General features: G+C 42.5%; 1 pseudogene; it reads left to right on the plus strand.

The window, feature by feature from the left end:
* Positions 1-2225: 2225 nt before the first annotated feature.
* LOC125104675 (POU domain, class 5, transcription factor 1-like) lies at positions 2226-2935 on the plus strand (annotated as a pseudogene).
* The last annotated feature ends 9446 nt before the right edge of the window (positions 2936-12381 follow it).

Here is a 12381-nt window from a genome sequence, read left to right on the forward strand (position 1 = left end):
TTTAAGTCATTCCAATGACCATCTTCCAGATGAGGAACCTGAGGCAGGTAGAAGTTCAGCAACACAGGGAAGGCTACACACCCAGTGTGGAACCAGGTGGTTTGGCCCTAGAGCCCAACCTCTTTTTTTTTTTTAAGATTTTTTTTTTTTAATTTATTTATTTGACAGAGAGAGATCACAGGCAGGCAGAGAGGCAGGCAGAGAGAGAGGAGGAAGCAGGTTCTCCACCGAGCAGAGAGCCCGATGCGGGGCTCGATCCCAGGACCCTGAGACCATGACCTGAGCCGAAGGCAGCGGCTTAACCCGCTGAGCCACCCAGGCGCCCCTAGAGCCCAACCTCTTAACATGACCCTAAGCTATGGACGTTCTCGCTAGTGAAAACAAAATCCTAGGGACAGCACCTGGGAAAACAAAAGCCAGACAATGAAACAGCAAAGCTGGGTCTACATAAGAAACTAACAGGTATTTAGGAATAGGGCAGAAGACAAAGAAGGACCCAGAATCATCTCAATGACCTTCTACCCAAGTCCAAAAAAAAAAAAAACAAAAAAAAAAAAAACAAAAAAAAACGGTGAACAGATGAACAAGAAAAATCTGAGTCAGGAAGAGACAAAGGACCACTCAAAATGGAGATATGTTATATTTTATTTTAAGTTGCTTGCTAAGTACCCATCCCATGACACACAGAGCCTTGAGAGGGGGCACTTTTGGTACCACTGGAATCAGGATGGTATCTGCAGCATGGAAAAGGGCCAGCAGGCACTGGAGATACAATGCAAAAGGTCAGCTGAGATGCCTGGGATAAATGGAACCATCTTCCATTGATCTACAGAGAAGAGATGACCCTCCACAAGAGGATGGAGACTGAAGCCAATTTCATTCAGCCTTAATGGACAATCCCATTGCAACCAATGGAGGAGTTGGGGACACCAAGGCAGCTGAAATCTGGGTTGGGTTAGACTGAAAATCTTCTGATTGCTAAAATTAAATACACTCATTCAGTCAGTATTTATTGAAGGCCCACTGCCTGCCAGGCTTTGTTTAAAATAATAGGAACACAACAGTGAGCAAAACAGACTTGGTCCCTGACCCCTTGGAGTTTATAATCTAGCGGAGAAAACTGACAATTAAGCAATAACATGCAGTGCCATGTGACAGAGGATACAGTAAGGGCACACCAAGTGCCAGGGAGCAGATGACAAAGGGCCCTACACTAACCCAGAAGATGTGAAGCTTCCAAGGAGGTATGTTTATGCAGACAGGAGGAGAAACCACTGAGGAGAGTCTGGAAGGAGCCCTGCATGAATGAAAAGGAGGTCCTGTCTGGAACTTCACTCAGGAAAAGGAAAAATAAGGGGAGCAGTGGCAAGAGATGAGGCTGTGGAAAGAAGGCGGAGTCGGATCACCTGGGGCTTGGAAGCCATGGTGAGCAACGGGGGGCAATAGGAAGACAATCCGTGTGAAACAGGGTGGTGATAAAACCAAATGAAAGCTGCACGTTTTAAAGTTTATAAAAAGAGGGGCGCCTGGGTGGCTCAGTGGGTTAAAGCCTCTGCCTTCGGTTCAGGTCATGATCTCAGGGTCCTGGGATCGAGCCCCGCATCAGGCTCTCTGCTCAGTGGAGAGCCTGCTTCCTCCTCTCTCTCTCTCTGCCTGCCTCTCTGCCTACATGTGATCTCTGTCTGTCAAATAAATAAATAAAATCTTTAAAAAAAAAAAAGTTTATAAAAAGATAGGTGAAGGGGCGCCTAGGTCGCTCAGTTAAGTGGCCAGCTCTTGATTTAGGCTCAAGTCATGATCTCAGATCTAGCCCCATGACAGGCTCTGCCCTCAGCACAAAGTCTGCTTGAAATTCTCTCTCTCCCTCTGCCCCTCCTCTCCCTCCCCAAACCCTCCTTCCACTGGTATTCTCTCTCTCTCTTTCTCTCTAAAATAAATAAATAAGTCTTTTTAAAAAAAATAGATGAAGAGGGCATCAAAATTGGGTTTCATTTTCCTGAACTGAAGATATGTGGTATTTTTTTCAGTTGACAAAGTGAGATTTATTCTCAGTCATCTATAACCATCTTCACATGGGGTATAAATTTGCATGGTGCCCAACAGCAAAGGCCATTCGCCATATAATCTGGGGACTGAACCCACCGTTATCACCCTTCTGTCTACTGTGTTGACTCAGATTCCACAAAATTATTTTATTTATTAAAAAAGTACCTTCAGCCCCCCTGGGGCTGAGAAGCCGGACAATGAGAAGCCCTGAGGAGTCACAGGATATCAAAGCTTTGCAGAAAGACCTGGAACAGTTTGCCAAGCTCCAGAAGCAGAAGAGGATCACCCTGGGATATACTCAGGCTGATGTGGGTCTCACCGGGGGGTTCTCTTTGGGGAGGTGTTCAGCCAAACCACCATTTGCCGTTTGGAGGCTCTGCAGCGCAGTTTCAAGAACATGTGTAAGCTGCAGCCCCTGCGGAAGTGGGTGGAGGACGCTGACAACAACGAAAACCTACAGAGATATGCAAAGCAGAGACCCTCGTGCAGGCCCGAAAGAGAAAGCAAACGAGTATGGAGAACCGCGTGAGAGGCAACCTGGAGAACACGTTCCTGCAGTGCCCAAAGCCCACTCTGCAAGCAGATCAGCCACATTGCCCAGCAGCTCGGCCTTGAGAAGGACGTGGTCCGAGTGTGGTTCTGCAATCATCGGCAGAAGGGCAAACAGTCAAGCAGTGACTATTCCCAACGAGAGGATTCTGAGGCTGCTGGGTCCCCTTTCTCAGGGGCACCAGTATCCTTTCCTCTGGCACCAGAGCCCCATTTTGGTACCCCAGGCTATGGGGACCCTCAGTTCACTACGCTGTACTCCTCAGTCCCTTTCCCTGAGGGTGAAGGCTTTCCCTCTGTGTCTGTCACCACTCTGGGCTCTCCCGTGCATTCAAACTGAGGTGCCAGCCCTTCCCAGGAGTGGGGGCCCAAGGAAGGGGAAGAGTGCGGGAAAGAGAACCTGGGGTTTGTACTGGGGCTTTGGGATTAAGTTCTTCATTCACTAAGAAAGGATTTGGGAATACAAAGGGTGTGGGGGCAGGCAGTCTGGGGGGACTGGTTGGAAGGAAGGTGAAGTTCAAGGATGCTCTTGTTTTTAATCCCCACATCACTTTCTTAAATAAAGAAGCCTGGGACACAGTAAAAAAATAAAAATAAAAATAAAAATAAATAAATAAAACAACGCACCTTCAGGGGTGCCTGGGTGGTTCAGTCAGTTAAGCATCCAACTCTTGGTTTCATCTCAGGTCATGAGATTGGGCCCTATGTCAGACTCCGTGGTCTGAGGGGAGTCTGTTTCAGATTCTCTCCCTCTGCCCCTCCTCCCACTCTCTCTCAAATAAATAAATAAATCTTTTTTAAAAATGCACCTTCAGGGGCGCCTGGGTGGCTCAGTGGGTTAAAGCCTCTGCCTTCGGCTCAGGTCATGATCCCAGGGTCCTGGGATCGAGCCCCACATCGGTCTCTCCACTCGGCAGGGAGCCTGCTTCCCCCCCCCCTCTCTGCCTGTCTCTCTGCCTACTTGTGATCTCTGTCTGTCAAATAAATAAATAAAAATCTTTAAAAAAAAAATGCACCTTCAGCGCAGGTCAAACACTATTCTAAGGACTTGACAAATATTAGCTCATTTAATCCTCATAACAACTCTATGAAGTACATACTCTTATGATTCCTATTTTACAGATGAGGAAACAGGCTGAGAACAGTCTCACAGCTAGTAAGTAGTAATGCAGGATTCCAACCAGCACACTGGCTTCTTAGCCCATGCACTCAAACCACTACCCTATGCAGCCTATCGGATTGATTCTGAGGAGGCTAAAGACAAAGCAATCTAAGTAGATATGACATTCACTAGTCATTTGCAAAAACATGTATTGAGCCTGAGGCCAGAATGGAGAAATAACCATAAACATGGCCTACTCCCTGCCTCCTAGCCTACCGTGGCCAGTCCAGCAGCAGAAGAGACAATACCCCAAAATCGCAATCCATGTGAGAGGAGGGAAGAGAGGAGGTCAGCATATGGCAGACAGACATCCCACTCCCCCTGTGACAGAGATGCCACCAACAAAGAATTCCTGCAGAGGTAGATGCTAGAGCTCACGTTGAAGGGTAGGTGGGATTTGACCAGCCGGGCAAAGAACAAAGGAACACAAGAACACATCAAATGGTTTTGTTTGGGAACTAGCAAATTATTCAATGTGGCTAGTGACCAGGAATCCCTGGGGGAAATGGCAGGCTAGGGGACTGGAGAGCTAGGATGCTTCAGGCTTATCTGAGCAGGACTGTCCCCTGATAAATACAAAACAGCCAGGTTCTCAGAAAGCACATGTTCTGCTCATAAAACAGATCATACAGTAAGAACGCCCCGAAAGCAACCACTCATTTGTCTCTGTGGATCATTTTACTGTTTCCTCGGCAAGAAAACCTTTGCCAAAATCTTTCTCTCCAGGTCCACGGTCTTCGCTCTGAGGCCCAATTTTTAAAATACACATCCCCCAAGTCCTTACCCCATGGACCTGGCATCCAAACCTTGTGAGTAAATTACGGATTATCCCATGCCAGATGGAGTAATACCTTATAAAAGGAGTGACTACTCCACCTCAGGACTTCTGTCCCTCTGAAAAATAACTGAACTCTACGCCAAGGATAAAAATAAATCCCTAAATCCCAAAACAATCATTTTAAAACGCTCTATCATCTCCTGTCCCATAAAAGACCCAGAGCAGTATTTTAGAGGTGCATGCAAGCTTCTTCAAAACACCTCCAGCCACTGTGAGTTTTCACAATCCTCTTCTAAAAGTAATAGTCAAAACAATTCTTCTTTTTAATTAATTGTTTTGATTTCTATAAGCATTATGCCAGAATAGACTTTAAGCCAAGAACATAATCTGACAAACCTAATTGCACACATGTTCATATGCACTTCATACACAAATACATATGTATGTTCGAATGAAAAGGCCAGGATGGAACTGGAATCAAACAGGCATAAAATTAATTAACATGACTTTATTTTATTCTCTATTTCACGCAAAGAGTTTCCCAATAACTTTTATTCTTGATGACTTCCAACAACCCCACAGGGAAGACTAATATCTTTTAGGCATGAATATTGCAAATAATAAAAGGAGGTCCATAGAGATCATAGTGTGGCTATGACTTTGTGTGAAATGAAGCAGAATGTTGAGACAAAATGTGGGTAATTCAGGAGAGAAAAATGCTCATGAGGAAACAAAGAGAGCCTCTAGTCCAACCTCCCCATTTCACAGATGAGGAAACAAAGGTCCAGAGAGAGACCCACAGACGCATGGCCCAGAAGTAGATAACCATCCCACAGACACATTCTCTGACATCTAGTTCAATCTTTTTTCAGATTCTTTACTTCTCCAACTGTTTTAGATATAACTCCTAGAGGTTCACGTAAGAGAGTCACAAAGGGTTCAGCAGCACAGTACAAAGCTCGAGTATCAAATGTGCTTGAAGACTGGAGAGGAAGTAATGTTTTACTAATTTAATATATAAATATTAGAATAATACAAAAATAGTACAGGTTTTTAAATTTTTAATTGCATGAATTTTTCAGCATGTTGCACAAGACTTCAAAGAAAGGATGTGCTTGTGGAAGCCTCTTTGGACCACCCCCACAGACTGTCCAGGGGATCAGGTTGTCCCACAAATGTGGAGTGAGCTTTTCCCACACACCATGCTCTAGCCTGGGTCTGATCCTGAAGAGCCTAAGAAGTGAGCTGGGAAGGGAAAACCTTTGAGCAGGACTAACTCCCAGGCCTGGGTCATCCTTCTCCAAAGGAAGGAAGAGGAATGAGGTTCACTTGCAGGAGAAGTAGAAAGGAAGGGAGCACTTTGGGAGAGCTACAGAACAACTGTTTCATCTCCAGAAAGCAGAGCCAGCCTATCAGGAGTGCTAACATTCAGAAGAGCAGATGTACTTTTTTTTAAGATTTTTATTTATTTATTTGACCAACAGAGAAACATCACAAGTAGGCAGAGAGGGAGGCAGAGAGAAGGGGAAGCAGGCTCCCTGCTGAGCACAAAGCCCGATGTGGGGCTCCATGTGGGGCTCCTTTCCAGGACCCTGAGATCATGACCTGAGCCAAAAGCAGAGGCTTAACCCACTGAGCCACCCAGGTGCCCCAGATGTATTTCTGACACTAGTTATAAAGGTCTTGTGTTTGCTCTTAATGGCAAAGCAGGAAGGCTGGCTACCCCACTAGACATGAAGAAGACCTGAGTAAGCCACACAGCCAGGCCCAAGGGACCACAGAACTCTCTTATGATGGGCCCCCACAAGACTATAGTTTAGAATAAGAGAGACACAGTCCCAGGACAGGGTTTTCTCACCGCTCCCTTAGCAAGGAGGAAGCGGGTCATGGTCATAGATCAAAGTCATCGTAGTAATTTGTCTTTATTTCTAAGGCTTCTACTTCTACATTAACCCTATCATGCTCTAGGCTCTAGCCCTGCAGTCTCTCACAAGTTCTCCCTGCTCTTGGCTCTAGGAAAGAACTTCTGCTTCCTCTGGGCCCACCCTTCCCCCAGCCTCCAGGTTCCAGAGCTGCATCTGTGAGTTTTTGTGTACTTCATCTTCTGTTCTTGTTTCAAACCCCGAATTCTATCTTCGTTGTGGCCACTCACAAGTGAGTTGCCCTCTGGCTTAGAGCATTCCTAGATCACATATAACAGTAGATTAGTGATTTACCTTTCCTATTTCCATCAGCTATATTTATTACATCAAAAAATAAATCTCTTGAAAAGGTCTTTGCCTAGAGAAAGCTTTTCTTCCTTTCTCCATGATTAATTTTTCTTTCTGCATGCAACATTTTTTTAAAAGCATTTTGCTGGGGGGTGCGTGGGTGGCTCAGTGGGTTAAGCCTCTGCCTTCGGCTCAGGTCATCGTCTCAGAGTCCTGAGATCGAGCCCTATATCTGGCTCTCTGCTCAGATCAAGCCCCATATCGGGCTCTCTGCTTTCCCTTCTCTCTCTCTGCCTGCCTCTCTGCCTACTTGTGATCTCTCTCTCACTCTGTCAAATAAACAAAATCTTAAAAAAAAAAAAAAAAGCATTTGCTGTCTTTCCAGAATGTTAAACATGTTTGTTTTTCTTTTTAATTCTATTAACTTAGTCATAGAACCTCTAATATCAACAGGAAGACACATTCTAATAGAACTGAGAAATATCAACTTAAAAGCTTTGGAAAGGCAGATGAATCAGTATTATAATCACCAGGCTCAGAGAGAATAGAGGGCAGTAGTGAGATGCCAAACTAAAAACAGGCATTACAAGAAAGCCTGATCATCAAAGGCCATCCTATGTCCAGGATGCTAACAGCCAGGTACACATCTCCTGTGAGGAGACTCAGGAACTTGGGGGAGGAAACTGAATGACCCAGAGAAAAATAAGATCTAATGATCCTAATCTCGTGAGGCTTCCTTAAAAATAAGGTTCACTTACAACCTGATTACATTACGAAGAAGTCTACCTTATACATACAGAGTTTTCTCTCAGCCCTTCAGGGCCTCAAATTTACATGGGAACAGACAAGCAAAGATCACTAGAAATCGGAGGAAAGACTTCAGTATGAAAGAGGGAGATCACAGAAACATATAGAAAAGCAACACTTGGAGGAAATGGGTAAACTGCAAAGAAAGGAAGAGAGAAACTTTGTAAAATCTGTATAAAATGCCCTCAGTGAAAAGAAGATAAGGATTTCAAGAAATTTGTGGAGCTGGTAGGATGAATGGTGTGCTTGAGCATCTGGAAGAAGTTAGTGATTGGCATCAGACAGCTCTATTGATGCAATTAGGAAATACAGCAATAGGCACAGAGACAAAGTCAATAAAAAATGAGATAGTAACAATTCCAGGAATAATAAAAAGAAACTTGGAAGGGGCTCATTACTTAATTATTGACTTTAAATTTCATTGATTACCCTGGAATGTTATAGTCAACCTGAAAAAAAAAATTTAGTACAAGGAAGGAAGCCTATCATATTATGTCTGGCAAACATGGGCTCAGCAATGTGAAATATTTACAATAGTCGTAATAATGTAAGTGCTGGTTACTTAACCAAAATTTGTGATCTAAAAATGTGTCCAAATACTTTATGTGCACAACTTACTTTGGTAAAACTAAAAATTAATTTAAAGTGAATAAGAAGGGCGCCTGGGTGGCTCAGTGGGTTAAGCCACTGCCTTCAGCTCAGGTCATGATCTCAGGGTCCTGGGATCGAGTCCTGCATCGGGCTCTCTTCTCAGCAGGGAGCCTGCTTCCCTCTCTCTCTCTCTCTGCCTGCCTCTCCATCTACTTGTGATCTCTCTGTCAAATAAATAAATAAAATCTTTTTAAAAAAAAAAGTGAATAAGAAAAAGCTATGGAAAATTTTTGGCAATTACTCAAGAAATGGAATTACCATGTGATCCATAAATCTCACTTCCAGGTGTATACCCAAAAGAACTGGAAGCAGGGTCTCAAAAGTATTTATACACCCATATCCATAGCAGCCTTTCTTGCAATGGCAACCCAAGTGTCAACCAATGGGTAAATGGATAAACAAAATGTGGTATATTCATACAATGGAATATTATTCGGACTTAGAAAAAAAGAAAATTCTGACACCTGTCACATATATGAACCTTGAAGACATTATGCTCCATGAAATAAGCCAATCACAAAAAGACAAAGACTATATGATTGCACTTTTTTGAGGAACCTAGAGTACCCCGAATTCATAGAGACAGAAAGTAGAATGCTTTTTTTCTCCATAGAATGGTAGACCAGCTGCTGGGGACTAGAAATAGGGTGGAATGGGAGTTCTTTAATAAGTACAGAGTTTCATCTTGCAAGATGAAAAGATTTTTGTAGACTGGTTGCACAACAATGTGTTAACACAACTGAATTGTATACCTAAAAATGATTAAGAGGGTAAATTTTATGTTATATGTATTTTGCCACAACTTTTTAAATATTTAAAATAGGAAAAAAAATTTAAATAATAAATAAATAAATATGAATAAGGGTAAAAAATCATGATGATCCAAAAATATTTGTAAGGTTTAACCTCAGTTTTGAAAAACTATTGTACACATAAAAGAGACCTTATTATCTAGTGACAGACTTTCTTAAGATCCATCCATTTATTTGAGAGAGAGAGAGAGCGCGAGTGTATAGGGGAGGGGCAGAGGGAGAGGGAGAAAGAATCCAAGCAGACTCTGTGCTGAGTGTGGAGCCCTCTGCAGGAGGAGCCCAATCCCAGGAGCCCAAGATCACCACCTGAGTGGAAACCAAGAATTGGTTGCTTAACCAACTGGGCCCCCCAGTGCCCTGCTAGTGACTGACTTTAAATTTCACTGACTATCCTGAAATGTCATTCCCAATGTGAAAGAAGAATTTTTCAACAAATCCGCGTTTCTGTTCACACATAGATGAGCCAGTGAAGAATGAAATGTTTTTGCTCTGTTGGTGGTGGTGGTGGTGGTGGTGGTTTAGTAATGTAAGGTTTAGTGTAGTCACATTTTAGTTTCAATCACTGAAGTAAAATAATACAAATCCAGATGGTCATCATATTGAACAAATGTACCAAAAAAAAAAAAAAAAACCTCCAAATATATCAAATGTAGGTCACACATAGGAAATTACCTCCAATTTCACTATAAAAAGGGTTAAAACATCAATCAGAATATTTCTGCTAAATAATAAAGTGCCTTTCAAATTTCACAGCTGCATATCCTTGACTATGAGGTTTACCTAATAGCTATCTTGTCCATAATTCCAAAAAACATGATTTAAATATAAGGTTTTATTCTATTTCATGTGGTGAAACCATTAAGAACTGCTAGTATGACCCACAAACATCACAAATATTTATTAAAAACCCATAACATACAAGGTACGTATGATGGAGTGAGACCCAGGGAGTTCCTCCGCTCAAGAATTCAATCCTAACCTTCTTCCAAGCAACGAAGCATCCTCCCCAGGTCTCTAAATTGGGTATGATCTTCTGTTTTAATTAAGCAACTCAGCAACATCTGGTCTGGAGTATAATTTATCTAAGGAAATGAGTGAGGGAAAAGGACAGCCAAAAAATAGATGGAGACTTACTGTGGATCACCTCTATACATTCTTACATACAATGTAATTGAAGATTACAGTTTTATTCTATTCTTGTCCAAAACTGGATAGCTGCCACCTGCCTGAAAGAGATATTCTTGATTTTTTTACCCCTATCCTGTCTTGGGAATTTTTTATTGTTCTGTGCTTCAATTCTGTTTGAATGACAGATATATTCATTTTTTCCATCCTTTTGGTTTAAAAAAATAATAATGTAACAACTACTCCATCCCCCAGTGGTTTTCCACTTTCAAACCCCTGATGTAAAATTAATCTACTTACAGAAATGGTTGAGCAAAAAAAAAAAAAAAAAGAAAGAAAGAAAGAAAGGAGAGGAAAGGAAAGAAAAGAAAAGAAATGGTTGAGCTGACTCCTCCACCTTTCCTCCCACTGCCTGCTGCCAAGGGAGTGAAGGACAGCTCACACCATATCCCATTCTCTTTACTACCCAGGTGGCCTTGAGCATGTATTTTAATCATTCTAAGCCTTGGGGGTTTTTAATCTAAAAAGAGAGAGAGAGAGAAATAAATACATTTCATGAGATTGCTGTAATGAGCTTTTAAGATCATGTACATAAATCCAACACAGTGTCTCTCAAAGCTGGCTCTTTCATAAACGTCAGTTCCCTTCCTTGGGTATGCAAAAGTCCTCACAGCCTGTCCTGCACTATAATCCAGCTCCCAAAATGTCCAGCCCCAGAGCCCTGGCATCAAAATCATCCCAGAATTCACTTTTTAAGAAATTTCAGGACAGGAGCACCTGGCTGGTTGCATCAGTACAGCACACGACTCTTGGTCTTGGGGTTGTGAGTTCAAGCCCTACATTGGGTGTAGAGATACTTAAAAATTAAAAATCTTGAAAAAAAATAAGAAAAGAACTTCAGGTTGACATAAGAAAAATTCATTGTCTCCTTCTTAGTTTTATGCAGGCCATCCTCAGGGACAAAACAGTCAAAAGACAGTGGCCATGGACTTAGGAAAGAACTCTGATGTCGCAATGCTCACTGTTCGAGTAGCACCTGCATCGTTGGACGTCTAGTGAAAGAAAGAAGCCGCCTGCCCACGCTCTGAAAGTCTGCATATTCTGCTCTCAACTGATAGAACTGAAAAAGCCCCAAACCAAAACTCAGTCTCTGTTCAATAGAAGTGGCCTTGACCACCTGCCTCTCCTCTCCGTGACTCCAAAGAACCCATATGACTCCCCTGAAAACCGTTTCTCTGGTCTAAGGCAAACATATCCCAGGCCTTTGTAGTCACACTGAACCTCATTGTCAACTAACTATGGTCAGCCTGCACAACTATATGCCCTCGTGACAAAGAGCCCCAGATATTATTTATGTAAAGCGATCATATAACCCTCTGTTCTGTGTATCATTCTAAGCATTTTACAAATAATAACTCATTCAGGCCTTGTAAGTGCTTAGGTAGATGCGATACTCTTATTCTCCCCATTTTACGGAGGAGGAAACTGAGTCTGGGAGCAGTTAACTGCCGGACAGGCTGATTTCACAATCAGCTCTTGACTATCAAATAGTGCTTCCCCTCCTCCCCCACGCAGCTCAAGGGCTGCGGTCAGGCTGGCGACATTATAGAAGGTCTTTCTGTGCATATAATATTCATAGCAAATCCAGAAGCCCAGAGTGATGATAAATGTTGTTTTGCTACAGAGTTATTATGAGTACATGGAAGCTGCAAATTACAATGGACAGAGGCTGGGATGTGCCATCAAATTGACTTGGATCAAATCCCAGCTCCGTAAATTGTGTGTCTCTGAGCTAGTTGATTAACTATTATGAGTCTCCGTTTCCACATCTCTAAATCGGGACCATGGTACCTATTGCCCAGAACTTCTGGGGAGATCAAAAGAGACAAATTGGGTGAAGTACCCATAATGTGCTTCCCACATAGTATAAGTCCAATATGCTAGAGCTTTTAGATTTGAGGTACGAATTGTCTTGCTGTGTACAGGTGTGTTTTTATTTTTCTGTGAGAGACTAACAAGTCGTTGAAGACAACAACAAAAAAATTCTAGAAGAAAACCTATAGGCAAAGAGTCATTCAGACTCTAGTAGTTAGAAAACTAACAATTCATTTCAATACCTAAGTAAGTTTCCTGGGCATTTCGTAAATAAATAAATGGGTATGAGCTCAAGTGTAGAAGCAGTAAATGAGGCTGTTTCAAAATAACCTACTTGGCCTTTTGAATAAAAATCAATCATTTGTC

Source organism: Lutra lutra, chromosome 7 (genome assembly GCF_902655055.1).
Source record: "Lutra lutra chromosome 7, mLutLut1.2, whole genome shotgun sequence".
In the NCBI taxonomy this organism is placed as follows: domain Eukaryota; kingdom Metazoa; phylum Chordata; class Mammalia; order Carnivora; family Mustelidae; genus Lutra; species Lutra lutra.